We start from the raw sequence: 19,443 nt of genomic DNA, 5'->3' as shown, positions 1-19,443 counted from the left end.
AATAATCTATCCATTTATTTACAAGTAAAGGAATTATAGATACTTTATTTATGGGTTATAATCTATTCCTATATTTTGCGACCCAAAATGTTCCAGTCTGGGGCATTGGGAGTTCTTTCAGGCTGACTGCTATGTCTTTTAGCATGCTCTCTATCCTTTTTTAAGCATGTCTTTACTTTCTGGCCCCAGAAGATACTCTAGGCTCATCTGCCAATTTTTCCTGCCCTAAGTCTGGGGTATATCACATCTTCAAGTTTGTTTGTTTGTTGTTTGTTTGTTTGTTTGTTTGTTAATTGGCAGTTGGGACTTAGAAACCAAGATCTGACAGCATGATATATACTCATTGATATCGAGGTGTCATTGCTTCTAGGCTTTCATTATTGATAGAACTTGGGAAATATTTTTGTGCATACCTCTCCTATTTACATCCACATTTATATTTATTTTATACACATGCATGTATATGCCTACATATCTGCCTGCTTTTCTATATATCTATTGCCTATCTATTTTTTAAGAATGAGTTAACTCTGATGCCTCCAACTCAACTTTAAGATAAAGAATTCATTGTAGCCTTTTTTAATTTTTTTCTTCTATGTAACTTCTTTCTCCAACAGCAGGAATTCTGGCTCTAATTTCCACAATATATTTACTTAATTATTTATCCCTAATGTCCCTCTGAAAGGTTTTAGAACTGCTAACTTAACTCTTGTGAGAAACTATTTTCTGACTTAGGGAATTTGTTTATGGTACTTTTTTGTCTTTAGCTTTCCATTACTCAGTCAATAGTTTCCAAAGTTACATACAAAGTTACATGTCTTATTATTATTCATTTGTAACACAATTAGTTCATTCGGTATAGTTTGTTTGGGTTTTCCTTACATCCTACTTGATTTTTTAAAATTTGCATACAGTAGAATTCAGTCTTTGTGATATATGGTTCTATTGTTTTGAGCAAATACACAGCACTGTGTATGCACTATCACAGCTGGGATAGACGACAGTTCAACCAACCCCATAAATTCCCTGTTGCTGGCCCTTTGTAGAGAACTCCTCTCTCGTTTCCAGCCCTGGGAAGCTACCGATCCATCCTGTCATTCACCTTATGGTTTTCCCTTTTCCAAAATGTCATACAAATAGAATCTTTCAATATGTAAATCATTATAGCTGGATTTTTAAAGTCAGCAATGTGTGTTTAAGATTATGTTTTTATATGAATCAATTGTTTTTATTATTCAGTAGGATCTCATTCTATGTAAGTACCATTGTGTGTTTATCCATCCACTAGTTGAAGGTTATCGTGTTTGTTTCTAGTTTGGGTGACTATGAAGAAAGCTGCTATAAACATGCAGATATGGACATTTTGCATGACCACACATTTTAATTTCTCTTGGGAAACGTGTAGGAGAGAGAAGGCTTAGTCTTACAGTAATCGTGTGTGTGTGTGTGTGTGTTTAAGAAATTGTCAAACTATTTTTCACAGGGGCTATACCATTTTCATTTCCCCCAGAAATGTATGAGAGTCTCAGCTGACCTGGATCAGTTAATTTGTACAGTTTAGTGTTATTTAGAAAGCTTATTCGTTTTAATGTCAATTTAATTTCTGAATCTTTGATTATTGTCTAAAAATAGGGAAGGACACTTCAAACGATATCCAGCAAATCTTCAAGATAATAAAATCATACAATGAGTTTGCTTTGAGAATAATAAATATGCCCTCAGTAGTTTCCTACAGACGATTCAAGATCAAGGGCAAATTGACTACATAGAGTAGACTATCTCTAATTTTCCACTTTTGTATGGTAAAAACAATTTTAAATACCATGGAAGAAATATAATCTAGTAAGGTATGACTAGCATTGGTTTATTAAAAGCATTATTTTTTTCCTTAATAGGCAAAGAGAATTATTTTTATAATTGAAAAAGAATGCTTAATAGATTTCTTAAAGACTAATCTTGTTGGTTTTTCTGTTACCTTCCATTTGCCTTTTCCTTTTGAGTGGTCTCACCAAACCTAGGGATACACAGCAATAGATGCTACTGTTACCTTAACATCTTGCATCTATTTATAAAATTACCTAAAAATAGATCTGTGACATACTTGCTTACAGTCCCTAACTAGTCTTTATGTGGCAAGTTTATTTCTAAATACTCTCTTTTTGATGTTTCTAAGCTATGGGCACATTTGTTCTTAGGACATGGTGTCAGTTCTAGTTCTTCAGGTTAACTTTGCTTATTCAATAATCTTCTCAATCACTTACCCACCACAATTATAAACTCCTAATATTTCTATTTTTGTCAAAACAGTACTTTTTTTGCTGATGGCAAAGGGCCTACTAAATATTCAATGCACTATTTGTTCCTTTTCTTTCTCTTTTGTCTCATCTTGGTTGGGAGGGGAGCAGTTTAGTAAGACTCTATAATGCACAGCTCTAGAGAAAGAAAGGAGCCTAAGGCTCTCTGGGTGTGTGTTCATAGGTATAATACAAGTACTAGTCTTAGCCTGAGCCCTCCTCTAGGTCACAGTGTACACCAGGAAGAATAATGTCATAGCCATGCTAATTAGTAAGGTCTTACTAATTGGGCTATTTTGAAGATGTTTAATAAGTACAATCTTTATTAATGTTTTTATGGCCAACAATTAAATGAAATGTGAAAACTTAAACCCATGTGCCTAGTACGGTCTATCAGAAACAGACTGCCAAGCAGTCACTCTTATCATATGCTCAATACCCGAATGGGTGATGGCCTCTGCAAAAAGAAATGGATTGCTGGGAAGTCAACCCATGGGAACTATTCTCCACATGTACAGCTAAGACAGTCCCTGGTGAATTAATAATTCTATTGAGACAATGTGCTGACCCAAATATTCAATATTTGCATAGTAGGAAACAGTATCAGAGAGGTTAATTGATACACAAAGCTACACAGTTAAGAAGAAATAGAGCTGGAATTGGAGTTAACAGCTCCTTTTAGACTGAGCATGCCTGGCTCTTCAGGCCAACCTGGCCTCAAACGAGGCAGTAATACGAACCATTGCTTGTGATGACAGATTCCCCACTCTTTTGTTTCATTCGATTCTGGCAGCATCCCAGCTGTATTCCAGCTGCTAAGTGAGTCACTCAGTGAACATCTGAGGTTTAATGCTTTAATGTGGGACACAATGTTTGTTTTGAAAGTCACTCCTGAAATAATGACCCATGTGTGCCAGCACAATTGAGTTCTAAAACTTGAGCATTGAAAATCTGAAATCTGCTTAATTAACTTGTGCTTCCCTAATGGACAAGAATTGAGAAAATTCTATTGTATCTGAGTCAATCAGCACTTGGACCAGTAGCAATTATTGGAATAAGGACATTAAGAATTAGGTATTCTTGGATTCAAAGACAGATGAGCCCATCAGAGCTCTGAGTCTTCATAAGTAAGAGAAATTGAAAAAGCTTATTATGTTCATGTGCATGTCTCAAATAATTCTTATATAGCTTATTTTAAAATCTCATCTTACTATAGTTTTCCTCAAAACCTGGGGCCATACACTTGTGCTATTTTTTTAGGATAGGACTTAAAATGCTATTCAAGATTTTCAGGGAAAATAGAGCTTCTGTCACTTTGCTTAAGATGAAAGTAGGAGACACATCAAGCTACAGTATTCAGAAATGCCCGTTATTCTGGCATGAATAGCTATTACACTTAGGTTTGTTTGTTTGTTTGTTTGTTTTTGTATTTTTAGTTGATAAATTGATGAGATTTAGAGACTGCAATAGTGAAGGAATGATTGTCAGGCATTACAATTAAGTAGAGAAGCGTGTTCTGAAATAATTCAGTCTGAAATGAAGAGTCTTGCAGTAATTCTCTCCTTGATTCTTTACTAAAGATACAAGCAATTGTCTGAGCTTTTGTTTCTCCTCACCTGCCTCTCAAAACATAGCAGGTTGTCTCATCACAATTGTATTTCACAAGAAGGGTGTGAAGATACATGAGTTACCAATTGTAAAACACTTTAAAGTCAGAGGTGTTATACTCGATGATAGTGAGAAAGTAGAAGGAAAATAGGTGACAACTTGCTAAAAAATCTGTCATTGTCCATTTCTGGATAACTTCAGGGTAGCTCATGATAAAGTCTTCACCCAAAGGTATAGTGGATCTATTTGCACAAAGTAGCATGTTGAGTATCACATGAAACACCTTTTATATCACTCTTTCAAGTGGCAACAGTTACACAGAGGGACACAAACCAGGCTACTGCTATGCTGACATACCTAAAATGAATGAGAAAAAATTATACATGGAAAAATAAACTTCCTATGATTAAAAAACAAACAACAAAAACAAAACATGAACACACCAACTGCGTATCCCCACAAGTATTGCAAATTCAGTGAGTCCTAAGGTAGCTTTTGCTTCTTCTCTGAGCATCCTATTTTGAATAAAGACTTTACTAACCATTTAGCATTCCAAGCTGGAACGAAGGACTACACACTATGACTTTTTTTTAAGATTTTATTTATTTATTCGTGATAGACAAAGAGACAGAGAGGCAGAGACATAGACAGAGAGAGAAGCAGGCTCCATGCAGGGAGCCTGATGTGGGACTCGATCCCGGGACTCCAGGATCAAGCCCTGAGCCAAAGGCGGGTGCTAAACTGCTGAGCCACTCTGGTGTCTCTACACTATGACTTTTAAGTTTCTCTCACTGTCACATCACCAGTCTCATAAAAGACAACCTCTAGGGTATTTTGTAGTTTCTTACTTCAAACTGGCATCTTTGCTTTAAAGTTTAGCTAATTCCCCAACTTTATAATTCATCCTAAGAACTATCATTGAATTCTATTTTCTCACAACATGTACACACACACTTCTTAATATTGTCATTCATATAAAAACAACTCTATTGGTTCTTTTTGCCGATAGGATGAAACCCAGGAGCCCCTGCATTTCAGCTCAACCTTGCTCATTTGCCTCTAAAGCTTGATTTAGTACCCTCTTCAACTCTGAGCTAAGCCCTCTGATAGAGGAATTTGTATCTTCCAAATATGTCATGCTTCACTGGCATTATTGTCTCTGCACTGTTCATTTGTTCTTTCTTTCTTTTCCAGTTTTTGAGATTTCTTTTCTGCCTATTAAGTAATTATTTACTATTTTCTCACACGGAAAAACAAATACAGAAAAAAGACTTATCAGGTTAGGGCATTCTCTTTTTGTGCAAAGTTTTGCAAGACTAGGATGTTTACTTCCTCTTTTTAAAATGCAGCTTCCAAAAAATAATAATAAAAAATTAATAAAATGCAGCCTCCGCTGTGCAGAGGATCATAGGAGAAGGGAGGGAAAATTGAATGGCAAGAAATCAGAGAGGGAGACAAACCATATGAGACTCTTAGCTCTAGGAAACAAACTGAGGGTTTCTGGAGGGGAGAGGGGTGGGAGATAGGGTAACTGGGGGATGAGCATTAAAGAGGGCATATGATGTGATGAGCACTGTGTGATATATGCAACTGATCAATCACTGAATTCTACATCTGAAATTAATGATGTACTATATATTGGCTAGCTGAATTTAAAGCTTAAAAATGCATCTTCCTGGGGTGCCTAGGTGGCTCAGTGGGTTAAGTGTCTGCCTTTGACTCAGGTCATAATCTTAGGGACCTGGGATCAAGTTGGCACCCTGCTCCCTGCTCAGCAGGGAGTCTATTTCTCTCTCTTTGTCTGCCCCTCCTCTCTCTCATGCTTTCTCTCTCTCTCTAAGCAATAAAATCTTAAAAAATAAAATTAAAAAAAATTCATCCTCCTGTCATTGTGCTTACCACACTATCCTGTACTGTAGTTATTCATTTACACATTCATCACTTACATAATGTAACACATAAGTGTATTTGCCTGGTTTGGCACTGTGAGCTCTCTAAAGGAAGGGTAGTTCATTTTATTTGTGTACCTCCTCAGCCAAGCACAGGACCCAACACATACTCCAATCTCAATAAATATTTAAGGAAGGAAGGGAGGGAGGGAAGAATTTCAAAAAAAAGGAGTGGGAAAATGAAGGAAGTGAGTGAAGAAACTCATGGAAGAGGATGGGAAATGTTTGTTTTCCACGATGAGGTGAATTGAAAATCAAAATGCATTTTTCCTAAGAAACACAAGTACTATGGCAGGTCAACATTGGAATTAGAGCACAAAATTTAGTTCATGAAATTTAAAACTTGGTTTACAAAATGTCTCTTATTTTTTTTAAATATATTGCTTACATATGATGTTTTGGTTATGTTTACATCATTAACATCTGAGAAAATAGGTCTTTAAAAAGTGATTTATAAAAGCATCATATACAACTCTGACCCTTAAGCAAATATGTTCTGAGGATGAAACAGCTGATTAAAAAACAAACAAACAAATAAACAAAAAAAGAAACAGCTGATTAACAAGAGGATATTTTGGAACACGCTTCGTTTGTAATTTGTATTCAATAATGTAACCCACAAAAGCAGCTCTTCCTCATAAAACTATATGTGAAAATCAGGATTGAGATTCATCACCGGTTTTAAACTTCAGATTAGTAAAATGCTATGAGGAGCCTTGAGAGAAATTATTAGGATAGTATGTACAAAGATGTTTCATTTTCACCAGGGAATGTATTTCCTATTTATTGTAACATTTAATCATGTGTTTTCTTGTTACATTTGGAAATAAACTTTGTCAACATGACAGAGTGATAAACCAATCACTTAGAGTTATCCTCTGAGGCTTTGGAGGGTTTAGAAGGCAAAATATACTTTTCGAATCCAGAGAAGATAAAACACAAAGAACAAAATATTTGAATTGTTTGGATCACAATTCCTTTCCATTATCACTGGTAATGTTGGTGCCCTGATAGAGAATTCTACCTAAAATATACAGAATATGGAATTGCCAAACTGTGGAAGGAGCCTCGGTGTCCATTGAAAGACGAATGGATAAAGAAGATGTGGTCTATGTATACAATGGAATATTCCTCAGCCATTAGAAATGACAAATACCCACCATTTGCTTCTATGTGGATGGAACTGGAGGGTATGATGCTGAATGAAATAAGTCAATCGGTGAAGGACAAACATTATATGGTCTCATTCATTTGGGGAATATAAAAAAAATAGTGAAAGGGAATAAAAGGGAAAGGAGAAAAAATAAGTGGGAAAATATCAGAAAGGGAGACAGAACATGGAAGACTCCTAACTCTGGGAAATGAACTAGGGGTGGTGGAAGGGTAGGAGGACGGGGGGTGAGGGTGACTGGGTGACGGGCACTGAGGGGGGCACTTGATGGGATGAGCACTGGGTGTTATTCTGTATGTTGGCAAATTGAACACCAATAAAAAAATAAATGTATTATTTTAAAAAAGGACCTTAATATCAATGTTTATTATGGGTATCTGAACTTGAATAGCTATGCCACTTCCAGGTCCTGGGATGGCTTAAGACAAATACCTCAGCATGCAAAAATAAGATTTTAAAAAATTAATATTATATCTCTCACAATGGGTGACAGTGCTTGAATCTTTCCCAGCTAGCTCCAAAATTAATTCTGGATAAGGATTATAGAAAAATGAGAAAAAATAAATAAAACCTTCTCTTATGTGACAGGTGACAGTCCTCCAGTCTTATCTGCCTGGCATCACTTTCACTTCAAAGAAACTGAGAATCTAGCTAGCTAACCACAACAATCTTCACATTCAGATAAAGAAACATATAACGGGAGGAATCTTCAAATGTTTCTCCTGTCAAAGCTCTGCATATAGTAACTATGGTCTTTTTCCTATGGGGTAGGGAATATAAAAATCACAAACATACATACCAATGTCAAGAAAAAAGTAAAAGGAAAACAATCTTAAGACAATGGGGAGCAAGTACTGTGATGTATCACTCAGGAATCCAGGTGATTAAAAAAAAAAAAGAAAGAAAAGGACTCCAGGTGATTCTCGGAGAACAATTCTTGACATCCCTCTGTCCATTTTTTTATGGTAAAGGGAGCAATGAATACAGTGACCAGGGCCTCAAAAAGGCTGGTGACAAAAGGCTCATCTCCCCAGCAAGCCACGTAGACCAGCAGAGGTGGTAACAGCAGGCAAAGGCATTTTATTTTATTTTATTTTATTTATTTTTTATTTTTATTTTATTTTTATTTTATTTATTTTATTTATTTTTTATTTTATTTTATTTATTTTTTATTTTTATTTTATTTTATTTTATTTTATCTTACTATTTTATTTTATTATTTTAGAAAGAGCACGAGCATGAGTGAGGGAAAGGGCAAAGGAAAAGGGCAAGTTTTAAGCAGGCTCCACACCCCGAGTAGAGCCCAACATGGGGCTCGATCTCACAACCCCAAGATCATGACCTGAGTGGAAATCAAGAGTCAAATGCTTAACTGACTGAGCCACCCAGTTGCCCCATGATTTTGGATTGTAGAGTGAAGGAAGAGACAGTAGGTATCAGGTTGCAAGCTTCAAGTGCTGAGGGCCATTTAGTTCATCCAACTCACCTTTCTCTTCTTTAAATTGCCTAGGAAGGCAGAGCAACCAACATCGTAGAGTGGCTATTCTCAGACTGAGTGAATATACAGAGGAAGAAGAATCCACCAGGACAAGAGGTAAACTGTAGCAGATGCTGTGAGGAGCCTCCAAGGGACCACCCTTCTTTAGGACTGAGAAACTCCTTTCACCAGCTACCAACACTGTTGTCTGCTGACCTCTCAGGTTTGTTCTTAGCCAGGAATTTCCCTCAACTGAAGGGAGCTGCCTCACGCGCACAGCCTCTGCACCTTCTCTGAAAGCAATCCCCATGCAAAGATGGGCTGGTACGCAGGTCCACAGCCCAAGACCCCTCACTTCCATTTGAGACATCTCAGAAGTCATACACCTGCATTACAGATTGTCTGAGAGCCCTGTGAGGACTCCATGAAAGTTCTACCTCTCCCTCTGCCCATCCTGATTTCTTCATTCTCTAATAAGCCACTTGTACTTCAGCTAAGAGTCTGTTTCATGGGGAACCTGACCTACAAAGTAAAATGATGGTTATTCACTGGTACTTGCATGATGATGGATGAAACACTACATATCCTTTTTTTTTTTTTAATAGTACAAAAGACCTTATTGACTACAGCGTAAGCAAAAGCAAGAAGAAGAAACAATCATTTAAAAACACCAGGGACTCTTACATAGCAAAGGTTAAGAAATAAGTTAAGACTCCTATTGAGTTGAGCTATGCCTGGAATGAAGAATAGACCCTATCCACTTTGATCCTTAGGTTCTTGGTATTTCCACTGAACGTAGCCAAAAATGGCTTTCTCATGATCCACTCATGGCAGAGGTTCTCCAGCAACTCCAGTGACTCACCAGGGATGGACTATGTATTCATTAATCAGGAAGCCCTTTTCTAGGGGATGAGCACTCATATTCTTGCTGAAAATATCCTCCTAGTGAAATAGAGAACACCATGGTAATATTGATCCTTGGGTAGCAACCTTCTATCAATTCTCCTGTGTGGATACTCCTTTTCATCATTTTTACTGGGAAGCTGGCAATCACCAATGAACTTTGTTTCCCCTTTTGACAGAGCATCTGTAATAAAATGGACCTTCTATAACTGCTCCACAACACGATGTAACAGCTTTGGCTATTTGGTTGATTCAGAAGTAAAGTTTGGATGAGTCAGAACATCCATGCCACCAACAGACTCTGCACCTCTTCGGAAACTGCCACAGACCATAGCAATGAATTCAGAATCCAGTTTTTAATATTCCATTAGCATAATTTCTTACATTTGTAACATTCCTTCAGGATGAATTCTTTTCTCAAACTCCTCAAAATATTTCAGCCGAATTCACTGATGACGGTTCAACATATCTTCATTTTTTTCTGAGATCCTCTAATGTTTTAATTCCTTCATCTGCAAACTTCCTTGCAGCAGATGGACCAATGCCACTAACTTGAGTCAGGAAATTGATAGAGGAACTCGTATCACCCTGCTGATCTTTTCCAGCTTACACAATTTTCCAGTCACTAAAAATTCATCGATCTTTTCAGCAATTTTTTGTTCCTACTTCAGGCAATTTCTTAGCTTCTGCTCCACTTTTTATTTTGTATGGGTTTTCTGCTATCACAGATGCTGCTTTTCTGTAAGCATTGTACTTGAGGATGGCCTGGTTCATGGTCTTCCCATAGTTTTCAAGTTCTGTGAGCACATTAGTGATTTCCCCCATTGAGCGTCTGCTGCTGTGCCTTCCATTTGCTCATGGTGGCTTACCCCTGGACCTCAGAGTGCTCAGAGTCAGGAACTGGCCCCCTCTCCCAGCTTTAAGGAAGGGCTGGGTTTTGGGGCAGGAGGCAGAAAAACCCCAGTAAAGCCAGCACGACCCACTGAACAATGGTTGTCTCTGAAAACATTGCACATATTCCTATTATTGATCAAAAGAAGAAGGAAGTATTAATGAGAGCACCTCTGACTAAAAATTTCTATCTTTTACAGTATAGTTCCAACTTTCCTCTTTTGCAAAAGACATAATTAAGGCCTAGAAATAAAAATTACATATATAAAATATCATATATATGTATGTTTTCTAATCTCACCAAGTAAATTAAAGAAAAACAAGAACTTTTTTTTTCATTTGCAAACTTCTCTTAATACTGTTTCCTGCAGTAGAAATTCTCAAATCTAACTCTGCAGCAGAATCAAAGACCAGAGTTGTTTAGTTTGGTTGTTGATTTGTTGTTATAAAGATTTCCAGGCCCACTCTAGACATACTGAATTGGAATCTGCTGTGAATGTTTCCATCAGAATCTATATTTTTAAGGTTGCACAAATAAGTCAGATGATCAGACAAGTTTGGGAAATGTGATGCAGAGCATATACATCTAGAGGGCCCTGCTAGTTTTCTAGAGCTTCTTAAACATGGCACCACAAAGTAAGTGGGTTCACCATCAGAGATGTATCATCTCACAGTTCTGGAACTTAGAAGTCTATCAAGATGGCAGCAAGCTTGGATCCTCCTGAGGGCTGTGAGGAAGAATCTTTTCCATACCTTCCTCCAAGCTTCTAGAGGTTTGCAGGTGCTTTCTCCTCTGCATGTGTCTCTGTGTCCAAATTTCCCTTGTTTATAAGGATTAGAAGCCAATCCTAGTCTACTCTAAATTCACCTTCACTAGTTATATCTTCAACAACCCCATTTCCAAATAAGGTCAGCACTTGAGGTTTATTTATATGAATTTTAAGTAAACACAATTCAACTCATTACAGGAGTCCAAAACTTACAACTACTCCTATATAATCTGATATAAAAAAGAAAAAGAAAAAAAAAGCTAAGTAAGCAAGCCAGCTAAGGCTAAGGCTAAGGCATGGAGAATTGGTGGAGAAAATGATTTCCTCTGCTGTTAACTGGCCTCTGATTTAAAACTTCAGATATATTAGCATAAGGTTGTGCATGGGAGGGCTAGGATCCAACTTAAGTTTGATGAGTTTAATTCCTTTCCTCCGCATCTTAGTGGGAACACTTCACTCCCTTTATTATTGCATCGTTGTGATTACCAGCATCATCGAAGAGGAGCTCATCAGAAATTCTGGTAAAACACACAGAGGCAAAGATAAAGTCACTTTGATTATTCATATCATGCTTGATACTTTAACATTCTTTGATTTTTGTTTCATTATTTTTATTATTATTATTTTTCTTCAGCTTTCCCCAACTAACATAAGCTAACATTTATTGATAGCGCCCAGTGGTTAAAAAGAAACTGTACCAACTGATACAGGAATATGATATGGTAGCTAATCTTAATCTAATTTCAGTGATTTCATTAACTAAAGCCAAAGTTAGGACCAAGAAATGTTTGTTTAGTTGCAGCACTGATGTAAGGGATGATTAAGGTCACATACCATTGCTTTAAATAGCTCTTGGATTTTTTTCTCCTAGTTTTCTAGGACTGTTTTTCCGAATGTCACATAAGATAAGATAAATTTTCATTGCCTCCTGGACATGGTCTAATAAAAGGGGATGGTTTCATTTTGGGGAAGATAATCAATACAGTGACATTTTGCAAGAATGATGTTTTATAGAAATTTAAGACCTACATAAACAAACCCTAACATGTAGTAGCACCACTATAATTTAAGAATACTTTTTCTAAAGAATCCCCAGAGTTAATTTTAATTAGTGGCATACTAGAAAGCTAAACTCTATTGAAGACCTTTCAAGACTTCTGTGGAAAGAAATCATTGGCTTATTTTCTCAATCCTTGAAGGCAAGTATCCAAATGTGTTAAACAAAAAAAAAAAAAAAAAAAAAAAAAAAAAAAAAAAAAAAAAAAAAAAAAAAAAAAAAAAAAAAAAAAACAAGGTTAAGCTAAAGGAGAATTTAAGAAACAAGTCGTGTTTGTTCTATTAATAGTCAGCTCTGTACAGAATTTTTGCATTCTTGTGCACACAGAAGTCGGATTGACAGAGATCACTGTAGACTTCTTAAGAAATAGATTTTCAACAATTTATTTCAACATGGTAATAAATCTTTCCCATCGTGTTGATAAAAGAAAAACAATCCCTTTTGGGATTGGTCTGTTTGGTCCTCAACTGGAACAGTTTGGCTTGCCTGTAGACTGTCAGTACAGAGCTTGTTTTGTTATCTGATTTGCAGAATTAGTGCACAGTGGTGAGAAGAAAGAAGCTAAACCTGACTAGCTTTTCTCAGAATCAGGGGTGCCTCATCTCCCGTGACCTCTAAGTGGAAAAGGGTGGTTGGTGGAACAAGTCTCAGAAGCCGACACTATAATGGTTAAGCTTCTGATTTTTATCCCCATCCCCATCCCCTCTTCATGCATTCCTAACTCTTTTCCCATAAAAACTCGGTGTATGGAATCATGAAGTAAAGTAATAAAACTAAAGAATATTTTTCTCTGTCATTCTCTATTTGGCAACATCACTTGCTTTGTGTATATAAGTGTAGCAGAGCAAGTAAAGTGGACTTTCTTCACCCATTTGGCTTTTGGGAGATAGAGACAGTTTTTTTCATTGCATCGGATGCTCTTTGAGCTTCTGTGTCACATTTACAAATTTCTTCAGGGGTGCGAATACCCTGAGGTGTTGGAGGAACTGACATCCCCATTAGTATACTGAGTCTGTTGGCTTTAAATGTTTTCACCTGATGCTTTCAGAAATCCTTCCAGGAGACTTATTTATCCATTTAGCAAATCTGGTTATGGTTATCCGATATGGATGCAGGCAGGCTATGCAGACATCTGAAGTAGAACACGATGAGCTGTTTATTCCTAGAAAATGCAGATGTGGGAAATAAGCTAAGCCGTATTGAGGGAAAGCTCCCAAAATCGAAGGACTGTATAAGCCTTTAAGCCTTAATCTGGTAGCCAATAATATTATGAGGGGAGTAGCTGACAGAGCAATTTTTCTTGCAGGAAATATCAGTTTCCTTCAAATTTATTCCAGTAATTATTTGACCCTTTTTCCCAAGCCAGGCAGAGCCCTAAGATCCCCCAGAAACCTTGCTCCTTCTCCATGCTCACCTTCTTAGAGCTCTCAGTGCACAGGAGAGCAATGGCTCCACTTACAAGGCCATGATCCTTCCATGTAGGGTGCATTTGCATTAGCAGATTAATCATTAGTAGCAACGGCTTCCTAGGTCTGGCTTGAGGATTCCCTGTGACCTAGAGAAGCACACATTTCTATAGGAAAATAAGGAGGAGAATGGGAAGCAAATATCTTTAAATAAGGTTGTCACAGCATTGCTGAAATGGTAGTTGGGTCATCCTAAAAGGCAGTAAGTGTAGAAACTGAATCAGAATGAAAGTGAGAGGGAAATCAATAAGTAAAACAGTAAATAGATAGGAGCTAATTCAACATCTCAGACTACTTAGATGGAAGTATTCTAATCCTCTGATGAATATCAGATGGAAAAACTCAGCCATATGACTGAGATACAGCATGGCAAATTAATGCTATATTTAAATATATATATATAATAATTGTCTATATGACTGTAACTAACAAAATATTATTCCATACTATTATAGTTGTAAATTTATCTTTATTTTTTCCATGACTTTTTTTTTTTTTTTTTTTTTTTTTTTAGTTCATTCTATGGGACCAATGTACTCTCCATGCCTGGTAAGTTTGAAATATCTAATTGCCATTACTTATTGACATGTTGAGCTGAAGAAGAGAGTTTCAATAAAGGCACAGCCTGTTTCTTGAGCAAATATCAGATTCAGTTAGTAAGCAGATTTTCTTTCAAATTGAGAGAAATCCAGAAGTTGGTTTTATGGCTCTCCCAATCTCTCTCCTTCTTTTTTTCACTATCTCTCTTTACTGAGGAAAAGGTTCTTCTTAGCTTTGTTGGGATATAACTGACATATAATATTATATAAATTTAAGGTGTATGAAGTATTGCTTTGATACACATATATTGCAAAGTAATTACCATGGTAACATTACTATGGAGCTATTAGCTCCATTGCATCAAACAATTACCTGTGTGTGTGTGTGTGTGTGTGTGTGTGCATGGTGAGAATATTTAAGATCTACTCTCTTAGAAAAAATTTAGTAAAATATTATTAACGACAATCACCACACTATACATTAAGTTACCAGAATTATTCATCATATAACTGTAATGATCTTTTGATGCATATATTCCCATTCCCAGTGTATGAGTTTGGCTTTTTAAAATTCCATATAAGTGAGAACATCTGCAACATTCTATGAGCTTGCTTTTTTTTTTTTCTCCTTTTTTCTTTCTTTTCTTTTTTTTTTTTTTTGAGCTTTTTTTTTTTTATTTAGTTCAACTTACCAAAATATAGCAAAACACTCAGTGCTCATCCCATCAAGTGCCCCCCTCAGCGTCTGTCACCCAGTCACCCAGTCACCCCCATCCCCCAACCACCTCCCTTTCCACCACCCCTTATTCTTTTCCCAGAGTTAGGAGTCTCTCATGTTTTGTCTCCCTTTCTGATATTTCCCACTCATTTTCTCTCCTTTCCCCTTTATTCCCTTTCACTATTTCTTATATTCCCTAAATGAATGAGACCATATAAGGTTTGTCCTTCTCCGATTGACTTATTTCACTCAGCATCATACCCTCCAGTTCCAACCACATCGAAGCAAATGGTGGGTATTTGTCGTTTCTAATGGCTGAGGAATATTCCATTGTATACATAGACCACATCTTTATCCATTCATCTTTTGATGGACACCGAGGCTCCTTCCACAGTTTGGTTATTGTGGACATTGCTGCTATAAACATCGGGGTGCAGGTGTCCCGGCGTTTCACTGTATCTGCATCTTTGGGTAAATCCCCAACAGTGCAACTGCTGGGTCATAGGGCAGGTCTATTTTTAACTCTTTGAGGAACCTCCACACAGTTTTCCGGGGTGGCTGCACCAGTTCACATTCCCACCAACAGTGTAAGAGGGTTCCCCTCTCTCCACATCCTCTCCAACATTTGTGGTTTCCTGCCTTGTTAATTTGCCCCATTCTCACTGGTGTGAGGTGGTATCTCATTGTGGTTTTGATTTGTATTTTCCTGATGAGGAGTGATGCGGAGCATTTTCTCATGTCTTGTTGGCCATGTCTATGTCTTCCTCTGTGAGATTTCTGTTCCTGTCTTTTGCCCATTTCATGATTGGGTTGTTTGTTTCTTTGCTGTTGATCTATAAAGAACTTATTAAACTCAACAGCTTTTTTTTTTTTAAATCCGATATATGTGAGTATATTTGCTCTTTGTTGTTCCTTGTGTGACTTACTTATTTTTTCAAAGTCCATCCAGGCTATTGCAAATGAAAAATTTCCTTCTTGCTCATGGCTGAATAATACTCCACTGCATACATATACCATAATTTCTTTATCCCTTCATCCATTAATAGAAACTTAGGTTGTTTCCATATCTTGGCTATTGTGACTAATGATCTAATGGACATGGGACTACAAACGCCTCTTTATGAGATCCTGTTTTTGTTTCCTTTTGATAGAAATCCAGAATAAGACTTGCTGCATCATATGGTAGTTCTATTTCTATTTTTTTTTGAGGAATGTCCATACTGTTTTACATAGTAGCTGCACCAATTTACGTTCCCACCAATAGGATATGTGGGTTCTCTTCTCATCCTTACCAACACTTATTATCTCATCTTTTTGATGACAGCCAATCTAACAAGGGGGAGATAGTATCTCACTGTAGCATTGTTGTGCATTTCCTTGAGGATTAGTGCTGTTGAGGACCTTTTCGTGCACCTGTTGACCAGTTGTATGTCTTCTTTGGAAAAATGTCTATTCAGATGTTCTATCCGTTTGTTAATCAGATTGTTTTTGGATTGAGTTGTATGAATTCTTCATTATTTTGGATATTAACCACTTGATCAAGTAGATTGGTTTGCAAATAATTTCTCCCATTCTGTGGGCTGCCTTTTCATTTTGTTGACTATTTCTTTTACTGTACAGAATTTTTTTTAATTTGATATATTCTCAGTTATTAATTTTTGCCTTCATTGCTTGTGCTTTTATTGTCATATCCAAAAAATTGCTGCCAAGACCAATCTCAAGCTAACTCTGGGAAACGAACTAGGGGTGGTAGAAGGGGAGGAGGGCAGGGGTGGGAGTGAATGGGTGACAGGCACTGGGGGTTATTCTGTATGTTAGTAAATTGAACACCAATTAAAAAAAAAACAACAACAACAACAACAACAACAAAGAAGCATTTCTTTCTGCTTTTTTCTTTTAAGAGTTTTACAGATTCAGGTCTCATATTTAAGTCCTTAATCTATTTCATGTTAACTTTTGTGAGTGCTGTGAGATTAAACTGAAAACAAAAACATTAAAGGAGTTGATCAGTATTGGAAAACAATAGCAGGATGATCATACTCTGCTAGTTATGAAAATGAAGTATTAAATTGCATAAATTGAAATAACATGGTATTCATGCAGGCATAATAAACAGCACAAAAAATGGAGAGTTCATAAATAGGCCTATGACATGCTAATTTTTAAAATAAAGATAATATTAAAAACCACTAACCAATAATAATTAATTCAGTAAATGGTTTAGGATCTTGTTTTTCCATCTGGACAAAAAATAGAATGCTGATTTCATATATATGTATGTATATACACATTTTATATATATGACGTGTAAATATATACTTATACACATATAAAAGTAATGTCCTGATGGGTAAAAGAACTAGAAAAATAGTAGAATAACCTACAAAATAATATTTTATGACCTTCAGAAGCAAGTCACATAGTCCAAGCATCATGAAGGGAAAGACTTCCAGATATGATTACGTAACATTTAAGAAACTCATGTCCAACACAGTATAACATTAAAATCTTCAAAACTCAACAATGTAATGTAAGAAATATTTGCAATACATAAAAGACAAACAACTAAAGTCCTTCAAATTAAAATCTCCAATATCAATCTCACTATGATTGACAAACCATGCTATAAGAAATTTTGCAATGATTATAAAGTAGAAAACAACATTATAATATAGTGAGTAAATATATGAAAGGATGATCAATGTCACTAATAATCATGAGTAGAAGATATTTTTCACCATGAGATAGTCAAGAACAAAGAAGTATGATTCACAGGAAGGAATATGGATGCACATTCCTAGATGTTGTAGGTGAGAAAAGTTTACTTTATTGGGACGGGGCAGTGTCTGCAATTGTGCATTACCTATGCCTCACCAGCCCTATTCAATAATGCTCACTGAAACGTTTAAAAATGGTGAAGTGTTAACAACTTAATTGTTGATCAGCAACAGAGAGGTGATATATACCTCATGAAGCATCCACACCACAGTCATTAGAAAGAATAAAGTAGATACACACACATACACTGATGTCCTGAGTACCTTAAGTGATTAGAAGGCAAATGATGAAAAGCAGATTGTCTTACCTGTATTTATGAATAAGCTCATAGAAACGCATCATCAGGGGAATAGAAAGATAGTTACCAGAGGACTGGCAGTGTTAAAGTCGGTGGTGGCATGAGGAGTGAGAATATGAAGCCAGAATACTCCCTGAACTGTGTAGTTCTTGTGCAATTCTATACCCATCGGGATCTAGAAACATCAGTTGTATTTGACAAACATCATTTGGATTTTGGTTTGGGGCACAGAAGCTCAGTTGTAGTAGACTGAAGAATGAGTGAGAAGCAAGTAATTGGAATGAATGAATGGGAACTTGCTTTAAAAAAGTGTATCTGTGAAGGCAATGATGGCCAAAATAAGGCAGTGAATAGTAGATAATATGATTTTTTTAAAGCAAGTAGTTACATGTTTGATCCATGCTTGTTTTGATTGTTTGCTGCTGAAAATGTAGGTATTCGAAAAAGGTTTATCATTATTATATATGCTCTAATTTAAACAAACTAAAAGTTCTTTTCAATTATTAAAAAGAATGAAAACAGCATAGAAAACACAGCTGCACAAGATTTAGGAGGGATTGTGGTGTTTCTTACTCCACCACCTCCAGCCCCGGAACAACAGAGCCACACACTAAGTAGCCCTGTTTACTGCCTGACTTTTAAATGCCTCATTTTTCTGACAGGCTCTATCAATCTTTGCTTTTAACTGTGATCCTGGCTTCAATATCTCTATTTCAAAGGAGATTAAGCATCTTAACAGCAGTGATTTCTCCAGAAAGAGTGGGAAGGATGACACTGAATAAAGGATATTACTCTGTTGAATGAACAATTCCTGAGCCTTTGAGATGCACAGGCTGAATGCTGTGCTGTGTTTATGAAATTCTCTCTAGATCCCTAATTATTCTCCTCTCTGCTCACAGATGTTTCTTGCTATTTGATGTGAGCTTTGAGAATGAAAGGGATCACTTATAGAGTAATGAGATTATCTCACATCAAACTTATTTGGAAGAAGAGCAGTTTAGTTCAGGCTAAAGTATTTTTGTTTGTTTGTCTGTTTTTGTTTTTGTTTTTGTTTTGTCTGTTCTTGTTGCTTCAAGATATGATCTTTACTTCTGACGACCAACAGATAAGCCCCTCTTTGCAAATGAATGAAACTGGAACCGCAAGGTCAAAAGTAGAGGGATGTGAATAAGCCAAGGTTTTATATTTTGAGTTGTTGATTTAATATGACTAGTTTGGGTATGTGTTTTCCAATTTACAATGCATTATGTATGACTTGGATAGTTGTTAGGAGCATGCATTGTTCAGAAGCAATAACTGGTAACAATGCAACAGACTGAGAATAATTAGTTACAAGTTCTCTTTGTATGTGCTGGTTTTCTCCTTGCCACATGAAGCTGTTCAGATGTTAACCACAGATTTATACATAATGCACCATAGAGAATAGTTTGGCTGCGTTTTCCCCTGCTATTCTCTGCGGCATATTTTTACTAATACACATAGGTTTAGCTTTTACTGTTCGCAGGCTGGGAAAGTCAGAGCTCC

General features: G+C 36.5%; 1 pseudogene; it reads right to left on the bottom strand.

The window, feature by feature from the left end:
* Positions 1 to 9,252: 9,252 nt before the first annotated feature.
* On the bottom strand, positions 9,253 to 10,261 carry LOC100683304 (annotated as a pseudogene).
* Between the last annotated feature and the right edge of the window lie 9,182 nt (positions 10,262 to 19,443).

The sequence above is a fragment of the Canis lupus genome, chromosome 2 (assembly GCF_011100685.1).
Source record: "Canis lupus familiaris isolate Mischka breed German Shepherd chromosome 2, alternate assembly UU_Cfam_GSD_1.0, whole genome shotgun sequence".
Classification (NCBI taxonomy): Eukaryota; Metazoa; Chordata; class Mammalia; order Carnivora; family Canidae; genus Canis; species Canis lupus.
Note: the sequence above shows the minus strand (reverse complement) of the source record. Positions and strands in the feature narration are given on the sequence as shown.